We start from the raw sequence: 9,171 nt of genomic DNA on the forward strand, positions 1-9,171 counted from the left end.
AGCTTACATAGCTCACATCAGTGCTTCTCTGGTTATGAACAAAATTACAGGTGGGCACCACCTGCTGTATCACCAGCTGAAGCTCCCAGTGGCACTGGCACTAATGCATCACGCCCTCCCCCTCTGTGACATGAAGGTTACATACATGGTGAATGGTTTTGTCAGAATTGATGTCGGCAGGTTTTTCTTTGAGCTAAAAGCTTGTTTTTCCCACAGTTGCCCACCTTCTTCTATGAAAAGGCTGTGATACAGTCCACCTACGGACCTCCTAATAGAGCCATGATGACAACGCAAGAAGAAGTGATATGCCTTCAACAAATTCCCATAAAATGCTAAAATGTTAATATTTCTGATACTGTTTTCATGATTCGTATTCTTATTTTACTATACTTTTGTACTATGTATGATAACGTCTTTTTGCAAGTACAAATAGAATAGTGTTCCCTAGTGGGGCAGCGGAGTAAGAAAAACCTGCGGAGCTTTTTAAGATAATCACATGATGCAGGTGCTCTAGGATCACTCAGGCAGCATCTCCGGAGGCCACACGAATGCACGGACTTAGATTTTGAAAACTCAATTACGTAAAACAGAGAGGTAAGGAAATACCTGTGAGAGTTGTAAGGGGAAATTTTGGATGGCGGAGGAAGGGCACAAACATCTTTAAGTCTCTGGCATTCAATGTCTTCCATCATAGGATCTTCCGCTTCCAGTCATCTGGAGTCATGGCTCCTGCAAAGCACCTTCTTCATTGCTCCCGTCACATCCTTGTTCCGCAGTGTATATATGACGGGGTTGACCATGGGGGTGACGATGGTGTAGAACAGAGAAACGAACTTGCCCTGATCTTGGGAGTGGTTGGACTGGAGGTGAGCATAGATGGCCGAGCCATAGAACAGGGAGACCACCGTGATGTGGGACCCGCATGTCCCAAACGCTTTCCTCTGCCCTGCAGATGACTTTATTCTTAAGACTGCCCTGACAATCCGACCATAGGAGACTGTGATTAAGGCCACAGGGATGAAGAGAATGAACACACTGACAAAGAAGATCTCAGACTGATTCGCAGTGGTGTCAACACAGGCAAGCTTGAGCAGTGGGGGGACCTCACAAAAGAAATGGTCTATTTTATTTCTCCCACAACGTGGTACAAGGAAGATGAGCACTGTCTGCAATGAGGAGTTGGCAAAACCAATGAACCATGATGCAGAAGCCATGAGGGCACAGAGACGGGGGTGCATGACCACTGTGTAGTGCAGGGGCCTGCAGATGGCTGCATAGCGGTCAAATGCCATGACTCCTAAGAAAATGCATTCAGTGCCTCCCAATCCTAGAGCGACAAAGAGCTGAACTACGCACCCACCAAAGGAGATAGACTTGTCTGCTCCCCTGAGATGAACCAGGAGCTGGGGGACAGTGCTGGTCGTGTAGCACAGGTCCAGAAAGCTCAGGTTGGAGAGGAAAAAGTACATGGGAGTCTGAAGATGGGGGTCCAGGTGGGACAAGGCAATGATGGTGGTGTTTCCCAGCAGAGTGAACAGATAGAAGATCAGAAGAACCACGAAGAGGACGAGATCCAGCTGAGACCGGTCCGAGAAACCCAGCAGGATAAACCCAGTGAAAGAACTGCCATTTTTCTGTTCCATCCTCTGTTAGCACATGTTTCCTGTCAGGACCAAGCGTTTAGCAAGTTTTAAAAGAAATCTTCAAAAAAAATAAGCAGTTGGTGGGGGGTGGGGTGGATCTATCATGTTATAAGACATGGTGATGCGGTTTTATCAGTAACTATTTAAATAAATAACGTGCTCATTTATATTGACGTAGCTCATACCAATACAGTTCCACATTATCACAAAAAGTATGTCATTGATATTTAGAATAAGAAAAGTGAAAAAAATGGACCTTTTATTGGCATCAGTCATAGGTATAAAAGTCCTTTTGTTCTGAGGTTAATGGGACTTAAACTACTGTAAGTATATACATACATTTTAGAGAGAATAGGGATGAGGGGAAAAGAGGGAGAGCAATCAGAAAGAATCAGAAAGAGAAGCAGACAGAGGGAGAGACAATATTGTAAATACGTATCTCATGATTGTACACAACTGACATGCAATAGAACATAATACAAAATAAACTCAAAAATGCATTCAGATGCAGTGATTTAAGACCTGGATGTACTAACACAAAGAATTCATTACATTCAAAATAGCACTACTAATTCTGCACATAAACATTTTGGCAGAATTAACTCTTTAAGTAATACGCTATATTTATGAAAAGTACACCAATTTTTCTTTTGTATGATAGCAAAACAATTAAATACTCAATTCAGAGAGAACCTGAAAACACCACCATTCAATTACAGTGCTTAACGTTGGCCCTAAAAATACTTAAAATCATCATACCTATTTGTCAGGATCTCCGAAAATTCATTAGTCCTGAATAGTCAGTTGGAACCAGAACTCTAAAATACAGTGGCCAGCACGTTCCTCTTCCTTCTGCGGATTTCTTTTCCGTACATTAAAAACCAGAGTTTATAGAATTCCTGAAAGAGGTAGGTTTTTTTTCCCTATCAACATTCTAATCAGAATAAACATTTTAAAAAGTTATCCAAGTGTGTAACCAATGTACAGAGTATAATGCTTTCCATCACTCCCTCTGATACAAGAATTACATAGATAAAAACAGAGATAAAGACAGATCCATTCTCAAAACAATGACAGGTCGAAACACTGTAGTGGAAAGTAGTACAAGGAAAGGCACAAAGAAGAGGATATCTCCAGACACCTGGTGATACTAGGTTAATTCTCCCCTTCTGGAAACTCTCTTGCAGAGTTAATGATGCTGAGCCAAACACGTGGCCAGCTCTCAGGTGAGTCTGACGACCATTGTCACCCAGCTGCTTAGCCCTGAAGAAGCACAGTTCTGTCCCAAAGAGGCATCAGAAAATGAGTATTTCAGTTCTATCACGTACAAATGGTTAGGCATGCAGTACATTTTTAGTTCTTCTAAGACTTTTAAAATCTGTGGACTCTGAGAAACAAACTGAGGGCTTCAGAGGGGAGTGGGGTGGGGGACTGGGATAGGCCGGTGATGGGTAGTAAGGAGGGTATGTATTGCATGGAGCACTGGGTGTTATACGCAAACAATGAATCATGGAACTTTACATCAAAAACTAGGGATGTGCTGTATGGTGACTAACATAATAAAAGAAAAAAGAAAGAAAGAAAGGTCAAGTCTTTTTAAAACCACATGGAAAAAAAAAAAGAAAAAACTAAGACCTTTAAAATCTGAATCAGGTTTTGGGGTAGACCCATTGATGTGTGAAAGAAATTGGTACAAAACTGGCATAAATAAATGTTCATGAAATTTGAATAGAAGGTATAGTAGTTCACATTATTTTATACCTTCTTTGATTTCCTCTAAAGATGTATTCAGTGGTATCCACACAAAAAATATGCAGAAAAATTTCTCAGTAGAATCCATTGTAAAGGTATGTGAGACAGTCTAACTGTGTACAACGGGGAATGTCCTCTGACTCACACCTGCTCAGAAGAGCAAATAAACACAAACCATGGTTTCGTCTCCCGCACACACGCACCAGTACAGATAGCACTTATCTGGAACAAATCGCGGGCAACTTTTGAAATGTGCTTCATAAAGGACACACTCACCAAAGTGAAGGAGGGCAAACATCAAATGCTAACTCATCCAAGGAAAACACCAATGTAATAATGCACCATTAGAATAAGATAATGATTTATTTTAAATTTATCATATCAATAAGGACTAAGAAGTTAGTTTAGAAAGATATGACACTGCTAGGGGCGCCTGGGTAGCTCAGTCGTTAAGTGTCTGCCTTTGGCTCAGGGCGTGATCCCGGTGTTCTGGGATTGAGCCCCACATCGGGCTCCTCCGCTGGGAGCCTGCTTCTTCCTCTCCCACTCCCCCTGCTTGTGTTCCCTCTCTCACTGGCTGTCTCTCTCTGTGTCAAATAAATAAATAAAATCTTAAAAAAAAAAAAGATATGACGCTGCTGACATGAACTTGTAAAATGATTTGCTGCTTTACAGGATTAGATTTGTAAAGAATGCTGAATGCAACCGTCATGATATGAATGATATAGGAAAATCCATTATAAAAATCACACCTAAATTATTACTGTGCGTACAAAAAATAAATACTTGTAAAAGGCACAAGTTAGGTATATAGAGAGAAAAAATTTCATCAAGTAAAACAAAAATAAATAGATTCTACAAAACAAAAAAGATGGCATTCTATGTAAAAATTACCATAAAAAAAAGAATATAACGAGAAATGACATCTCACAAGAACACAATTTTATGATAATAATTAAGAAAAGCAGTCATTAAATGAAAGGTTAAATGCTTAGTACCGGCACACGGAAGCTGATAGAGCCATTACCCTAAGTGTTCAATGCTGGCGTGTAACAGCAGTCTCAGTGGAAGAATACATCTTTCCACATGACCAGAAGCTCAGTGTGCAAATTACACATTGTAAAAACCAAAGTACCAAGATAATGTCTACACATTTTAAAGACCAAAGATAACAAGACAACGTGTATATTTAAGATTTTCAAATATGTAACATTCACTGATCTATTTGACATACAAACCCTGCTGTATCCAGTTCCTGAATGATCCTGAAAGAGTGTTGGCAGTGGTAGGAATGAATCACTATTGCTTTAATAATGTGACCGTGTCCTAGGTCTGACCTGACCCCAGATCTAAGAACAGGCTCCGAGGACAATGCAGGAGGAGCTGATGAGGGGAATGCAGCTGTCACAACACGGGAAATGACAGATCTAATGAACATGGACAGTGCTTTCCAGCAGGTTCCACAGGAGAAGAGGATCAAGTAGGATTTCCCCTGCATGTGGTTTGTTCAGGGAATGCTCTCAGGATAAAGGGGGTGAGGGAACAAAACAGAGCCGAGAACGTTGCTAAGCAAGGATGTGGGCTCAGGTAGAATATGGCCTGAGCCTGATCCCCTAAGAAGCAGGACAGGACTCTCCCACACAAGCAGCCATCTGTGCTGGTGGAAACCCCACGTCCTCGCTGTCTGATACCATAGTCGCTATCCACATGTCACCACCTGCGCATTTAAAACGTCCTCGCTGAGAAACTGAATTTTGTATTTTATTTAATGATAATTAACTTAAATATAAATGGCTTCCCATGGCTACTTACTCCCGTATTGGACAGCCCAGCTCTGGAGCATGAATTGCAGCAGATTTCGTCCTGCCTGGGCATTGGCAGCCTTTGTCTACCCCACGAGCCTGTCACTGGCTGTGAGCTGCCCCCACCCTGTTCCTGAGACCCCCTGGCACAGTGGCTCCCCTTCAGCTGAGGGCCAATGTCTGAGAAGGGAATGGCTGTGAACCCTGCAGCCCGTATTCCTAACACATCGGGCAAGGATCAGAGCAGCAGCCAGGGAAAGAGGGTCTGAGCAGGACACCAAGAGCATCATGCAGGAGTCCATTCCCGATCCTGTGCGAGGAGACAAGGATGGAGCCCAGTGTCCCTTACACCTCACCTCAGTGCAATCACACACACACACACACACACACACACACACACACACGCCCCTTGTCATTTGCCTAATTCATCCATTAACTAAACATTCAGGTTTCTTCCTGCCTTTGTCTTCTTCAGATTGATATTTGTACTCACTTGAATAATCATCATTTCTTTTTAACGATAAGTCAACATAAAGATGCACTGTGACAGGGACATCTGGGTGGCTCAGTTGGTTGAGTGTCTTGACTCTTCCATTCAGCTTTGGTCTTGATCTCAGGATTGTGAGTTCAAGCCCTGTGTGGGCTCCAGACTGGGGGTCAGCCTACTGAAAAGAAAAAAAAGACGCCTTGACACAATATTCACAATATGGAACTTCTCTGTTATAATAGTCAACACAACATTTTTATTTTGTTTTTCGAATTTTTGTTTCAATTCTAGTCAGTTAGCATATAGTATAATTTTGGTTTCAGGAGGAGAGTTTAGTATTTGTCACTTACATACAATGCTCAGTGCTCAACGTAGGTGTCCCCCTTAATATCCGTCTCCCATGTATCTCATCCTCCCTCCACAGCCTCCACAAACCCTCACTTTGGTCTCCACCACTAACAGGCTCACGGCTTGTTTCCCTCTCTATTTTTTCCCTTCCCATAAGTTCATCTGCTTTATTTCTTAAATTCCACATATCAGTGAAGTCAAACAACATAGCATTTTTAAACTCCATACATATTTTATATATTTTGGTAACTTGTAAGTGAGAAAATGAGCAATTAGGAGCGATAAATAGTGATGAGTTTTATGCAAGGAAACAAATATTGTGTAATTTCACAGACAATGAGGACCAAAGAAAAAGCATGCCTACACACAGTACTGGGACTGGCACTGGGACATGCAGAATCCGACGTATGCGGTAAATGCAAAGGTCGGCTACACCAGCACTGGCTTATCCATAGATTTTTCCTAAACAAAAGGATGCTTTCTCACGATGACTTCACGTGTCTTCAGGTGGACAGAGATCTGCACGTTGCCTCTAGGACGTAGGAGATGAAGGCAATAGCGAACTCTCACTATGGTTTCCCGAATGTAATGACCTGCCTGGAGACAGTGAGACCCTCATGAGCACAGGAGAGGGAGGATGCTGTGACCCTCGGCTGTAGCTGGGCTGACACTGAGAACCAGATGTGTTTCCCTGGCTGACGTCTCTGGGGAGCAGACGCCCCACACTGTTAATGAGGCCGTGTCGCTGAGCGGTCCAGAGGTGACAGTCCTCAGGGAGAATGAAGATCGAGGACAAGCCAGAGGAGACCTCATCTGTCTTTTTTTAAATTTCACATGTTTGGCAGAGGACAAATAACTCCCTAGATCTCCGCAGTTACCTTAGTCTCATCTGTGAATGACCTACAGGTTCTAAAAAACACCTAAGACTTTCTCCACACAATTGCCAAAAATATTTACATATAAACAGATATGTAAGAATCCATTCGGTTACTTAATTTTCAGTGTAAATATGTGAATAAATTTTTCATTTAATTTTAATCATAACCAACTTATACAGGATCACAGAGCTAATAATTACACACATTCTAATCTTCAGGGTAAATAAAAAGGAGGGCAACCAAATTCTACCAAACTTCGAATACAGGAAAGGGAAAACAAAATCTCAAATCCTCTAAAACACTGTTCAGTTTATATCCATAGATTTTAATGATGTACTCAAGCAATTATAAAATTATCTGTTTTAATAAAATGTGCATGGTTTATTTAAATTCAGCTAGTCTTTGCATTTAGTTCCAAATCATTTTGACTTTACCAGGATAGTTAAAACAATCACTACAGAAAAATGGAAGGAAGCTGATGGGTGGTTTGTAGCTGTTTCTCCTAGATCTGTACTTCCAGCTTCATTAATCACGTTCGGCCTCAAGAGATAAGCTACTTCCTGCTACAAACATTCTTACATTTGAATTTTCTCACTTACTCCCAGGCCAGTTCGCTTCCATCCGAGACTGCGAGGGAGAGCTGGCAAGGACACTGCACTGCGGGGTCCTGAAGAGGGAGGGAGTCACAGACCTGCTAGTAACGGCTTGCACACTCCAGTGCCTTTGCGACAGTGACGCGTTAACTACTGAGGCTGACCCCGCTCACATTCCTAGATGCAGTACTATCTAGGACAATGCTAGGTCACCCAGCCCAAGAAATGCGTACGAGAATGCTCCAAGGCAGCATTATTTGTATTAACCAAAAGCTGGAAATAAGACAAATGCCCATCAGTAGTCAACTGGATAACTTGTGACCTATTCATGTAAAGAGTACTCTACGGCAACAGGAGTCAAACTTCAGCTTAACAAATGAAAACAACATTTTTCACACAAAAGTGCTGAGAAAAAGATGTTAGTTACAAAGTAATCAATCCCTCTACTAAAGTTCAAAAACAAGTAAAACGACTGTGTTTGAGAACTCCCATATGGGTGGTAAGTTGATACTTACAGTAAAAAAAGAAAAATTATAGTCCAAATGAAAAATGATATCAAAAGACTGATAACAGTCACGATCAAAGGGAAGGGAAAAGTGTGCAGTTGGATACAGGCCGTCCGAGGTTCTGTCCGGGTTTTAGTTAACAAGAGTGTTAATATCATAACCCTTCACTGTTAATTATTCTTTTTTTTTATTATTTTTATTTATTTATTTATTTATTTATTTATTTATTTATTTATTTTTATAATGATTTTTTATTATATTATGTTAGTCACCATACAGTACATCCCCGGTTTCCGATGTAAGGCTCGATGATTCATTAGTTGTGTATAACACCCAGTGCACCATGCAATACGTGCCCTCCTTACTACCCATCACCGGTCTATCCCATTCCCCCACCCCCCTCCCCTCTGAAGTCCTCAGTTTGTTTCTCAGAGTCCATAGTCTCTCATGTTTCATTCCCCCTTCTCATTACCCCCCCTTTCTTTATCCCTTTCTTCCCCTGCTGATCTTCCTAGTTCTTATGTTCCATAGATGAGAGAAATCATATGATAATTGTCTTTCTCTGCTTGACTTATTTCACTTAGCATTATCTCCTCCAGTGCTGTCCATGTTGCAGCAAATGATGAGAACTCGTTCTTTCTGATAGCTGAGTAATATTCCCTTGTATATATGGACCACAACTTCTTAATCCAGTCATCTGTTGAAGGGCATCTCAGCTCCTTCCACGATTTAGCTATTGTGGACATTGCTGCTATGAACATTGGTGTGCATATGGCTCTTCTCTTTACTACGTCTGTATCTTTGGGGTAAACACCCAGTAGTGCAATGGCTGGATCATAGGGTAGCTCAATTTTTAACTTTTTAAGGGACCTCCACACGGTTTTCCAGAGTGGCTGTACCAACTTGCATTCCCACCAACAATGTAGAAGGGATCCCCTTTCTCCACATCCTCTCCAACAATTGTTGTTTCTTGCCTTGTCTATTTTTGCCATTCTAACTGGTGTAAGGTGGTATCTTAGTGTGGTTTTGATTTGAATTTCCTTGATGGCTAATGATTTTGAACATTTTTTCATCTGTCTGTTAGCCATTTGTATGTCTTCATTGGAAAAGTGTCTGTTCATATCTTCTGCCCATTTTTTGATTTGTTTATTTGTTTCTTGTG

General features: G+C 41.4%; 1 pseudogene; it reads right to left on the reverse strand.

The window, feature by feature from the left end:
* Nucleotides 1-710: 710 nt before the first annotated feature.
* On the reverse strand, nucleotides 711-1,658 carry LOC125283533 (putative olfactory receptor 2B8; annotated as a pseudogene).
* Nucleotides 1,659-9,171: the final 7,513 nt, after the last annotated feature.

This window comes from Ursus arctos, unplaced genomic scaffold (genome assembly GCF_023065955.2).
Source record: "Ursus arctos isolate Adak ecotype North America unplaced genomic scaffold, UrsArc2.0 scaffold_31, whole genome shotgun sequence".
In the NCBI taxonomy this organism is placed as follows: Eukaryota; Metazoa; Chordata; class Mammalia; order Carnivora; family Ursidae; genus Ursus; species Ursus arctos.